This window comes from Astyanax mexicanus, chromosome 4 (assembly GCF_023375975.1).
Source record: "Astyanax mexicanus isolate ESR-SI-001 chromosome 4, AstMex3_surface, whole genome shotgun sequence".
In the NCBI taxonomy this organism is placed as follows: Eukaryota; Metazoa; Chordata; class Actinopteri; order Characiformes; family Acestrorhamphidae; genus Astyanax; species Astyanax mexicanus.
The window spans coordinates 16,294,709-16,307,406 of record NC_064411.1 but is presented as its reverse complement, the minus strand read 5'-3'; the positions used below and the strand labels follow the sequence as shown (position 1 = coordinate 16,307,406).

The 12,698-nt window shown below is 35.5% G+C and overlaps 3 protein-coding genes across 5 annotated transcripts in view; all 3 read left to right on the top strand.

Moving 5' to 3' along the window:
- The window catches only part of LOC111189331 (zinc finger protein 239-like), a 239,193-nt gene that overhangs the window by 50,057 nt on the left and 176,438 nt on the right, over window positions 1–12,698 (top strand). The window lies entirely within an intron of this gene.
- The window catches only part of LOC125801196 (zinc finger protein 271-like), a 173,161-nt gene that overhangs the window by 88,637 nt on the left and 71,826 nt on the right, over window positions 1–12,698 (top strand). The window lies entirely within an intron of this gene.
- LOC111188839 (NLR family CARD domain-containing protein 3-like) overlaps window positions 4,192–12,698 on the top strand; it is a 453,074-nt gene continuing 444,567 nt past the window's right edge. Inside the window, exon 1 of one of the 2 annotated variants that reach the window (XM_049477134.1) lies at window positions 4,192–4,278. The gene's annotated coding sequence lies outside the window, so the exon portion shown is untranslated. Of the gene's footprint in view, window positions 4,279–6,872; window positions 7,008–12,698 lie in introns of those variants that run through there. The other variant, XM_049477131.1, reaches the window with a different exon arrangement.

The window sequence follows — 12,698 nt, the reverse complement described above, 5'->3', positions numbered from 1 at the left end:
ATTTTCATATTATTTAAATAGTACCAAGCGTTACATATACAGAACAATAACAGCACAATAGCCCCACAAAACCCAAAACAGTTTAATATTATGGTTTATTCTCCCAACCAATCAACAAATAAAATATTTGCATATGAACAGTTGAATCATGGGTAATACAATAAATTTGGTGAAACATAACAAATATTTTATATTTAGTCCGTTGTGCTCTTTTGTTTGCACAGAATGTTTTCACAGTCGACGACTCTCTACTAAAAGTAGAGTCTCCCATCCGGGTGAAATGCATCACCAAACTCCTGGTGCCCCGGGCAGAGGACCAACAGTTGGTGGACGGTGCGGTTTTTGGGATGTCAATCAGACACATTCCTAAGTGATTACTTATTGGATAGAAAATGCTGTGTGGTAATCTGAAATTCTGTGCTGAGTATTTGTTTATAAACAGTCTGACACTCTTCTGAGGTAGAAATCAGACAAAGAATAAATCTGCTCTGGGAAGTCATTGATTCTGACCCACCTGAAGATGAAGGCAGGGGAGAAAAAATAAAAAAATTCCCGCACCGACCGCGCCATCTGCTTCCTTAATAAAAACTTTTAAGAACCAGGGAATGGCGAATAGTTTTATACAGTGCATGTGATAATGTGGTTTACAAATCAGACATTAAAGATAATGAACGTCTAGCATAAACTATTATTTATATCGTCTCATTGCTGTGTGCATCTGTAACAAAACATTTATAGGAACTATTAAAATAAAGAAATAGATTTGTGAGCCTGTACATACATAAGTGTAAATCATCCAATACAGTGTTGGACGAAGTTTATATCACAATATCGTTTGTTTTGTTACAAACAGTATAAAAGCTACTGCCTGTGGCTAAATGGTGGAATGCCAATACTTTTGGCTGATTGAGCTGTATGCAAAAACTTTTGGTTAAATGCTAATATCCAAATACCATTGAATAAATGGTGGTGCAGCACAGATATGCCTCTTTATGGTTTAGTATATCTTCAGCCCAGCAGTGTAAACTCTTAAAAGCAGAAACAGTTATGATCATAAACCACAAGCACATGCCTTTCTGAAAATGCCAATTATAAAAAAATACTTTCATAGGGTTTAAAAGGGCTGATAAAAACCTTTAGAAAAACACTGCAAAACACCACAAAACCAGCAGAAAAATATAAAAACCATAGAATATTTGTTTTAGCAGGAAAGGATAGTAAGCTTAATTGAATGTGTTTAAATTCAAAAGACAGGTATAAAAACAATTAAACACATTTTATTTTGAATTAGTTTAAACACAACACACACAATCAAAAATCAAAAGCACAAACACATACAACCGCACCCCCCCCCCAAAAAACCCTAACAGAACATGCTAAGAAATATTACAATCTGAACAAGAAAACTTGTCAAATTACCACATTATGGTTCATTAAAAAGTGGGCTTTCAATGTTTAAAATGACCTCCCCTTCCCTCACAACAGCTACTTTTAACATCACCACTCCACACAGTGGCGGGAACGCTGAACTCCTCCATGGTGTCACTGAGGAGAACAGTCTCATCGCCTTTTGTGGAGATTCCCACGATCTCCATCTCCACTGTGATCTTCAGTGACTCTGGTTCCTGTAACACAGAACATGCTGATAGGAGTAAGTTTTAACAGTCTACATTCTTTTCTGGTACAACAGCACAACAATAAAGTGTTAAACTACGGCACTGTAATTATTAGTAGTGATGGGTCAGACTCTTAGCCGGCTCTTTGAAATAAACGACATGCGCTGACTTCAGAGAGTGAGCCAATATATATATATAAATATAAATGTATAGATTAAAGTTTTACGATGATACATATAAACCACAGTAGAAGACAACATAAAAATATACATTAAGGAAGAAAACTAATGATAGAAATAGTGAAATACTAACAAGAGGCAACAGTGAAAGCTCCTCATAAACTCTTACAGTTTTTAGGCATTTCTTATTCTTAGCAATCTCTAAAGGTTTTCAAAAGTAGAATAAAGTCCATTAAGAAGATATCAAATCAAGTATTTACAATGATGACCGGACTCAGCCCAGTGTCTTTTTGAACGTAGGACCAGGTCTGGGCCTTATTCGGTTTCTGACTGTGCTGGAAGCTATTGCTCCGTTCTTTGGAGAAGGGATTTAATCCAGCAGATTTACGCCAGCAGGTTCAGGTCAGTGGCATTCTGCTCATTCGTTGATACTTGCTTTTGTTTTCTTAGCGATTGTTATACTGGAGAAAAAGTTAAACAGCACAAATATGTTCTCTATACAAAGCCTAGAGTGTATTATGTTTAATTACTGTGGAATGTTTATTTTCTCAATGATCTGAATTTAAATGAGCTCAGTTTATTGCAGGCCAGGCTCAGAAATTGAGCTCAATCAGTTATTAATTTAATCCCTGAAAATATTTTATTTCCAAAGAATACTGAACATGTTTATCTCTGTAAAACCCTGGAGGAGTTCTTTCAATCTATTAGTGTTCCAACACTACAAAGCTGTACAGCTCAGTACATCACAGTCAAATTAGCTCAATTAGGCCAAAGGGTCTGAAACTGAGCTTAATCAGTCATTATGTTAATCCCTGACAAAGTTTTTATTTCCAATCATAACTGCAGTTGTAATGCCTGATGTGTGTACCTAATAATACATAAAACTCAATTAAATTTCATATAGTTACTATGGTATAAGAAAGGCTGGGCACCCCTGATATTTTTTAAGATTTTACTTTATAAATGATTGGTTGTATAGACAAGTTTCAGTTAAATACATTATATTCATATATGTTCTTGGCCTATAGAAGTAGTGACATCAGAAATATTCAGTGTCTGTAAATGTATAGCTAAATAAATAAGAAGTAAGTACAGCTGAGATAGCTTTAGTAATGTTGTTAATAAGCTTTTGGGGAGAAAGTCAGGTTTGATGGGGAGAGTGAAGGAAATGCACCTTGTGCTGTGTACAGTTTACAGTGTGAGCTGTTCCACCAAACAGACACTAGAGTGTAGTATGGGAGCATCAGGATCCAGTGTTGCGCTCTATCTGGCAGCTCCTTCCCAGTGTGAAGCCCCGCCCTTCAACCTGAACTAAAGTGCAGTCCCTGCATGGAGCACCCTCTACTGCTCTGATAGGGTATTTACTTTTAGCATTTTTCATGACTTTATACAATTATCACTTTACAGGCCAAAGTTATATAATACTATAATTTGTTTTCCTAAGTGCAATGCTTTAGAAAATGCATTTTTTATGTATTTTATTTAAATATTACTTTTAGTTTGAATACTGTAGTGAATAATAGTTTAGATACAATAATTTCAGTGTATGGTGTCTAATACATTTTGTCCAAAGTAAATCCAGTATGAGAGGTGCCACTTTTTATGGGTAAAAGATGTTTTTCTTTAGTCCCGTCATCTTTATTTTTGTCAGTGGTGTGCAGTGAGGCCCTTCTAACCCTTCAGGGGTGACAATAGGTGCATGTAAATCATTACATACTATTTAATAAACATATATTTTATAAATTAACTAAAATAAAAAGCAACTAATTTAAACTGACAGTGACTGACAGTGGTTCTAACCAATCAAAGCTTTTTAAAATGGCTTCTGCCCCCCTGTGTCTGCGTGGCCCTTCAGCTGGTTTTGAGAAGGGTGTAGTAATGAGTCTGTTACACACACACACACACACATTGAAAAAACTCAATCAGAGCTGGAGGAAGAAACACTGTAAGGAACCAGGATTCAAATATAAAAGGACTAACATTTTAATATTATTCATTTGTGTGAAACCAAAGGAATTATTATGTTGTATTTTTGTATGTTTAATTATTGTATTTAAGTATAAAGAAAGTTACTTTAGATACCAGTTTTTGTGAAACTAGGAATGTTGCATATGAAATGTTATTTATATTTATTACATTGTTACTTTGTGATGCAAATCTTTATTATGTTACACATTTTCAGGATGTTTTTGGAACATTATATGTGAAAAGTTATAGTTTATTCTTTCAGGAATACTTTAAAAATATTGCTGACTATTAATACAGATTTTTCTGATAACTGCCCACTAGATGGAGACTCTGCTGTGTTGTTTTGTGGTCATATGAAGACACACCTGAAAACATTCTAAAATCTGACTAAACGATCTAAAAACCAGTCTAACCAGTTAATGTGATACACACCTCAGAAATACCTTCAGTTTATGAAGAGACGCTGCGTTACGACACAGACGACTGATTTTACTGCAGAATCCAGAAATATAAAGGTAGGATTAATATTTGATTAACTTTAAATGATCTAATTTTTTATAAAAATATATTCCTTCTCACACAGTGAGTTTGATCCTGCAGTCTTGTTGAAGTTTGTAGGTTGAATTTTACTATGTTGTAAAAGAATCCCTGTGTGAAACAATAATGCCTCTGTTTTGGGTGAAGCTGATGTTTAGCTTTTTATTAGACAGATTTGTATTAATCTCATTATTTTCATTCCACCTTAAAAGAAGGAAGTGGTTTGTGGGTTTAGGTGGAAATGCTTTTTTGTTTCTTTGTTTGGTTGAAACAGTTCAGTGTCTGAAATTTAAGTATTCAAATACAATCATGACTAAAAGTGTTGGCACCCCTGAAAGGATTTCTTTTGAGAGTATTGTAAATAGACACACAAAAAAAACAGAAAAACACCATATAAAATATATATAACCTTTCAAACAAAATTCCAAAATCAGACCAAACTAAATTATTGGCACCCTCAAAATAATATTTGGTTGCACACCGCTTGAAAAAAAAAAAAACTGAAATCAGTTGTTTCCTGTAACAATTAAGGAGCTTCTTCCACCTCTCAGCTGGAACTCTGGACTCTTCTTCTGTAATCTGCTCCAGATCTCTCGTATCTGAAGGGTTTCTTCTCCCAACAGCAGTTTTAAGATCAGGTTTAAGATCTCTTCACCGGAGTTCAGTATGATTTGGGTCTGGACTCAATGCTTGAATCTTCAGAACTCTCCAGCTCTTTGTTTTGATGCATCTCTGGTTGCTTTTTGAAGTATTTTTGGGGTCATTGTCCCCTGTTTTCTGGGGGTTTATATGATATGTGGATTATGGCTGTAGTATAGTGGAGTCTTTAGTGATTGATCTCAGAAAACTGGAATGCAGCTCAATGCTAGTGATTAACCGGATCAGCAGTGAAGGTTGGAGGGTGGAAGCTGTTTTCAGAGCTGAGTTAGCGGCTGATGCTTGATAACAGATGGACGGCACTGTGCTGGTTAGATTATTATATTTTATTTATTTATATATATATGAATATTATTAGTAGGTTCTGGGGTTTGATATGGGTAATGTATGGGGGATTTTAGGTTTACCTGAGGCTGAATAGTGTAATAAGGTCTCTGGGTGTAAGATGGATCATAAAGTGGGGAGGATCTAAAAATTGGGTGCAACACAAACAATTTAGTTACACAACATGGAAAGTCAAACTAAAGAATCTTAAAAAATGAAAAGAAAAGGATGGTGTAGGTTATTTGCATGCACACTCTTTACACACCCTACTCAGACTCACTTTGCCTACATTTTTTAAGTAATGCATACTACAGAAGATCTATTCATTTAGGTAAGTTCAATCTAAATGCCTGTAAGTAAACTTTTGAGTTAAAATCTAAAATAGTTATATTTAAAATATGCTGTAGTGTAAACTGTTCTACCTGTTTTTTTAAACTCAACTTTTTAAGTATTTTTTTTTTTACTTTTTTATTTACATTTGATGTGAAAGCTTAAAAAAACATATCAGGACCAAGAAAGAAAATGTATTTTTCCTCCTTTTTATTTAAAATATTTAAAATTAGAAACAAGACAGTACTTTCAAGGAACCTACAACCAAGTCTTAAATCTGGCCAATTAAAAAACGTTAGCAAGTAAGTAAGAAATGTTGTTCAGAAAATGGAAAAATGACCAAAATTATTTTTTTCAACTTAATACATTCTCAACATGTTCTGTGGTAGCAATTATTGAATTAAACAAACAAAAAAAATAACATTAATCTAGGTATTTTGCAAAATACAATACGTGCAATTTTTGGTAAAAACACACATTTAAAAATACAAACCACAAAGTGTAACAGCAGAACATTAACACTGTTAGCTAGTTAGTCTAGTTTGGATACTATCATGCTCAGAGTTATTCTCAAAAGCTGTTTACACAATAATATAACACAAAAATACACAAAAAATACATTGCATTTTCTAAATAAAGATAAGCCTCAACTGCAAAAAAGAAAAACGTCTCTTGAACATGGAAATCTTCTTACAAATTCCTAAATGTAAAAAGAGCTGAAGGCAGAAAATGGTGTCTTGGTTAATGGAGTCAACTGTAGGATGTCTGTAGATCTTTCAGGAGAACAGAAAATAATAAAATAATAAAAATAAAATACAGAAAAAAACAAATCATGTTGTTTGAAAGTAAAAGATTTTCTAGCTCCTTCCACAGAACAAGCCCAATGAGAATCTGCTGGGGCGTGGTCTGAACGAAAAAGCAATAAAAAGTTTCTTCAACTTAAAAATACTAATGTTCTCAGTGATTCTCTCAAAATAGGAGACCAAACTAAAAGTGTTTAAGTTATGCAAAGAAAATGTTTTTTAAAGTAATCTTTATTCAAACTGTTCACACAGAAATAAATGATGGGTTATCATGGTAAGAACAGCCACATATAAAGCAGAAGCCCCGCCCCCAAAGACTCCATTCTTTCTGGCAGGGTAAATTATAACAACAAACCCACAGTTCTGTATTACTGTTTAAACTAGGTTACTTCAAACAGCCGTTACCCATAAGTATTATTATATTACTGATCATGTTCTATAATTTATACATGTCCATTTTTTCTGTTCTTCAGGTTTCCCTGAGAAAAGTGAGCCCCTTTCCCTCCCAATCGGTGGAACCTCCCGGTGGGTTAAAACAACCCCTGAACTGGAGCGATTTGGGTCCCCAGCTTTATTAAAGACAGGAACAGGAGGTCTGTACACACACTCTCCCTCACACTCACAACTACACTCACAACTACACTCACAACTACACTCACTCTCACAACTACACTCACACTCACAACTACACTCACTCTCACTCTCACAACTACACTCACACTCACAACTACACTCACACCACTACACTCACACTCACTCTCACAACTACACTCTCACAACTACACTCACACTCACAACTACACTCACACTCACCACTACACTCACACACTCACACCACTACACTCACACTTACACTCACAACTACACTCACAACTACACTTACCACTACACTCACACAACTACACTCACACCATCCATCAGTTCAGAATTTGAGAAGATATAAAAGTCAGACTGCAGAAATGATCAGAGGGAAGATTCTGTAAATCAGAGTCTGTATGTTTTATCAGGAGTCAGGAATCTGGATGTTCAGAGTTGACTTGAGTTTATTTACACAGAAATGTATAAGAACAGCTGAGTAGATGAGAACCAGTCTGTCAGGTTCAGGAGGCTTAAAGTTTAGAACATGACTGTACCTGTTCTTTCTCTCAGTCTGATTAACTGTGGTGTTTAGGTTGTGTTAAAGTACTCAAGTCCGGTCTGGAGACCAAAGACCTTGTTTGGAATCTTGTCTCGGTCTCGGGGTGAGGTGGACTCGAAGACTGTGGACGAGACCGGCCGAGTGTGAGTCCTCTGTATGAGGTGCAGCTCTGATAGGACAGAGAACACTCAGATATATATGTGTGTGTGAAGTTAAGTATGTCTGAGGGGGAGGGGTGACACCCTCAGATCAGACAGCAGTCAGGAGCTAAACATCAAAATCTTCATACAAAACAACTAACTTAACTTTTATCCTCTTAAAAAAAAATAATATACACCTGCAACAATTACAAAATACAGTTTAAACCCCATTTAAAAAACGTCTTATACATATTAACTAACTTACTCACCCAAGATGAAGAAAAGCTATTTTTCACTTAAGTATTTAAATCCTGAACTTCCCCATCAAATTTTAATCCATTAGGGTTAAGAAATAAAAATAACATACAGCTTTCCATTTAGCCACAGACGTTCTCTTTAAAATCCATTTTTAATCAGCATGCTTTGTTTTTTAGGGATTAGTCACAGAGCGTGAGGACTTTTATGCTAAAAAGTGCTCAGAAATTTATGCATCATCACAGAAACTGCGTGTGAAATCTAAACGGGCCCTCCACTTTGATTAACATCCATATCGTTCAGTTATATAATTACACGCACACACACACACAAAATAGGCGCTTGCATTCAAAACTTCTCTCTCGACTGTTGGCGGTAAAATGACGTATTTTCACATATTCACTGTGTTTCGAAAGCATGGCGCTGCGCACGGTGCGTTCACTAGGAACTGCAGCTGCTGCTGTAAACAAACTTTTACACTTATCAGAAGATTAGCAGGAGCTGCTTGAGTGATTCTGTTTAGGAATTGTACATTAACTCTTCAGTGGAACATGCTCTTTTTTCACTGGCTCACTGGAGTTATACTCTTGTGAATCAAGAAGAAACATTCCTGACCTTAGCGACAAGCTAGCTACAATACTAATGTTACCAGGGGAAGAACTAAAGCTAGTGACAAGCTAGCTAACCTTAGTGATAAGCTAGCTAAAATACTAATGTTACCAGGGAGAGAACTAAAGCTAATAATGAGCTAGCTAATCTTAGTGATGAGCTAGCTAAAATACTAATGTTACCAGGGAGATAACTAAAGCTAGTGACAAGCTAGCTAACCTTAATAAAGAGCTAGCTAAAATACTAATGTTACTGGGGAGTGAACTAAAGCTAATAATGAGCTAGCTAATCTTAGTGATGAGCTAGCTAAAATACTAATGTTACCAGGGAGAGAAGTAAAGCATGAGCTAGTTAACCTTAGCGACAAGCTAGCTAACCTTAGCGATGAGCTGTTTGAGGGCAAATTGCGATGTTTTATTTTACATTTTATAATGAAAATGAATAGAATTTTATTCACCTGACTTTTTGTGGTGACTTCTGATTATGTTTTAGAAGAGACACAGATCATTTTGGTGAACAGAGAAGGTATTTTAATGTTTTTATTTTTAAATCTTAATCTGGTCTCAGTCTTGACTCAAACGCAAAAATCTTAGTCTTGACTCGGACTCAGCTCTAGCGGTCTTGACTACATTAGTTGTACCAGAGGATCAGGTACTTTATTTGAGCCGATTGATTCTTTAAAACCTGGGAGTGCTAATCCTCCTTTGTCCTTACTTTGTTGCAATGTTGTAGATCAGACTCTAGATTTCTTTACATTTCAAACAAATCAGGATATTTGTCTGTCCCACTCCCTCCACTGACTCACAGGGATTTCTACTAGTGTATCTTAGAAAAGATATAAAAGAACAGCCTGGGTAAAATATTAATTTTACGGCTTTCAGTGTGAGAGCTCATGTCTAAAGGGATTATGAACTACCGTGACAAGTATTTTTTTTCCCTTTTTAATCTCCTCAACACCCTGTCCCTTTTTATAGGGCTAATAAACCCATTTACATTAAAAGCCACTGCTTTTACATCATAAGGCATATCTACCTCCAGTAACAATGTAACAGTATAAATTCTACCCTGGCTGCTTAACTGTTACGGCCTGAAAAGCCAAACCAGTAACATATGCTAAGACGACACCCGCTCACGCATTTTTAGCCCAGACCAAAGATGATACCAACCACAGAGATACAAGCCAAAATGATTTATTTATAATAATCAGTAGCATTTACGTCAGGGATAAGAAATGCCTAAAATAACAAACAAACAAAACTAACTTAGAAATTTAGAGCTAACTTACCTAACAAAAAAAAGGAAATAAAAATACATTAATCTTCCCTCCCTCCCTAACTAACAAAACACAGGAGAAAAGAAACCCCCTCCCAAAGAAACAGGCCTTATCCCCTACAGTGCTACCTTGGCTTTTAGTATTATTTGAAGTGTATTTACAGAAGTATTATAACAAAGTTAAATAACATGTTTTAGTTATCTAAACAGCTCGGTTTTTACTCACAACAGCACAAACAATAAGAATAGTAAGACAGGTGGTTTGGTCTGGGCGGCGTGGTGGTTGAATGGGTCGGGTGTCGCGCTGCACTCCACATCGGCCAGCGCTTTATTGTGACGCAGGACCAGGATCAATTAATCAGCTCCTCCCTCTCACAGGTAACCTGCAGGACTGATAGAAAGAGTGAAGGAGAGCGCAAGAGTGAGGTAGCTTGGAAAAGGGAAGGCAACAAAGAAAAATATAAACATCTCCCTCCGTAACATTAACCAACACAAAAACATAAAATAAATTTCCTGAACAGAGGAAAATTAACAGTAATCTTCAACTTTGGGGAATCCAACCAACACTTCCTCAGCGGAATCATACAGCCTATACTACAAACCAATACTATCTACCTGGTCATTATTAAATAATAAAGCCATCAAATAGCACAATAATTCAGAAAACAAAAATGGAATATCAGAAACAGGTGGATTTGTGGATTTATCATTAGAAATGAAATAAAAATATTTCCATTGGTTAGTGCTACGTTTGTGCTGGTTTGTGCAGCAAAAAATAACGTTTGTGCTGTTATAATTATTGAGATATTAAACATTATATTTACTGTTATCGTTATTGAAATATTTAACATAATAGGTCTTACCTGTTATGTAACACAGCCCCTCATCTGTAGCCAAGTTGTACCAAAGTGGTCTCATTAGTTAGTGCTACATTTGTGCTGGTTTGTGCAGCAAAAATTAGTGTTTGTGCTGTTATTGTTATTGAGTTATTAGGAGAAAAATATTGAATAGCTGTGAAGCTGGCCCCTCATATAATCAGAAATGGAATAAAAATATTTCCATTGATTAGTGCAATGTTTGGTGCTGGTTTGTGCAGCAAAAAATTGCATTTGTGCTGTTATAGTTATTGAGATATTAAACTTTATTTTTACTGTTATCATTATTGAGAAATTAAACTATTTAATATATTACCTTTTATGTAACATAGCCCATCATCTAAGGCCAGATTTCATCAAAGTGGTGTTGTTTTTCTAGTGATGTGTTTGTGCTATTAGAATAAATGTTTGTGCAATTTTAGTTATTGAGTTATTAGGTAAAAAATATGTAATGGGTGGCATTACCCAGCCCCCCAATAAAGCCAAAACCACATCAAACTTCTTATTTTTGGTTAATGTTCACATTATTCTTTCCAGAATTTGCTTTATTAAGGCAGTAGTTAATTTATGTAAAATATTTCTAATATATATGTGTAATATAATTATATATAATATTTATATATAATAAAGCACAGAGAAATATCTTTAGGTGACATGACTGGTTTACCATGGTAAAAATTGCTCCTGCACATATGAAAGCATATATTTAACAGACTGCACTGTTAATGCCGTTTAACTGGGCTGAGTTCCTTTTTACGAGCACTAACAACACTGATGAATGAGGGGGGCTGGGTGATGTTGTCTGTAAATAAATATTGTTTTCCCTGTAGCTGAATAACCAAAATACCTGAAACATTTATTTTTACAGCACTGCTGAACGAGACCACTTTGGTGTGGTTTGGGCTTTATTGGGAGGCTGGGTAATGCCACCCATTAAATAATTTTTTTATCTAACCAACACAAACGTAGCACTAACCAATGAGACCACTTTGGTGCGATTTGGCCACAAATGAGGGGCTGTGTTACATAACAGGTAAGAAAATTAAATGTTTAATATTTCAATAATGATAACAGCACAAACGTTAATTTTTGCTGCACAAACCAGCACAAACATAGCACTAACCAACGGAAATATTTTTATTTCATTTCTAATGATATGAGGGGCCAGCTTCATTAAGCACTGTGTGTAAATGGGAAATCTCTTAGCGCCAATCATGGAGCCAGTTCAGGGAGAAATCCCCACCTCTCAGGAGAAACAGCCAATCAGCTAGCTGGTTTTGCGGCGCGGAGGAGAGTGGGGAAGCCCCAACCCCCTCTCTGTGGAGGATTTTTTTTTAAATTTAGCAGCGGGGTGCAGTGAGCGGATTTTAAAACGTCTGCATATACAGCGATTTTTCTAACTGAAAGGTAACAGAGCTAACCTTGTAAACTGTGATGAGATTGTTTCTGATAGCTGGTTAAAATTGTGTGTTTTTCACCAGATCCAGTTGATCAGCTAATAAACAATAATTTATTGAGTTTACCTGTTAAAATCCCTTAGCCCCTTAGATTTAATAATGGAATATATCTGGTCCTTTAGTAAAAGCTTATGATACTAACAGACTAGGAGGGTTTGGGTCATCTAAAGTTTATATTAACCAAAAATCTCTATGAAACATAAGGTTACATTCTTTTACGTAAAAGACCACCATCATAAGAAGTACTTTTAGTCCAAAAAATTAAAAACACAGGACCCAAAAATATTGAGTTTTTTGAGTGGCGTAAATGTACATATACAAATATACATCAGAATTGACATGCCAATATATAACAATAATAATAATAATAATAATAATAATAATAATAATAATAATAGTCACACTTTTGGACGGGTAGCAGAACTCGGCAGAACACCGGTCTGAAAACTGGGGGGTTTTACTGCTGTGTGGGAGAAACTTCAGACTCATGAGTATTAAAACATTCCATTCAGCCCTGTGATATGATTGGCTGACAGTA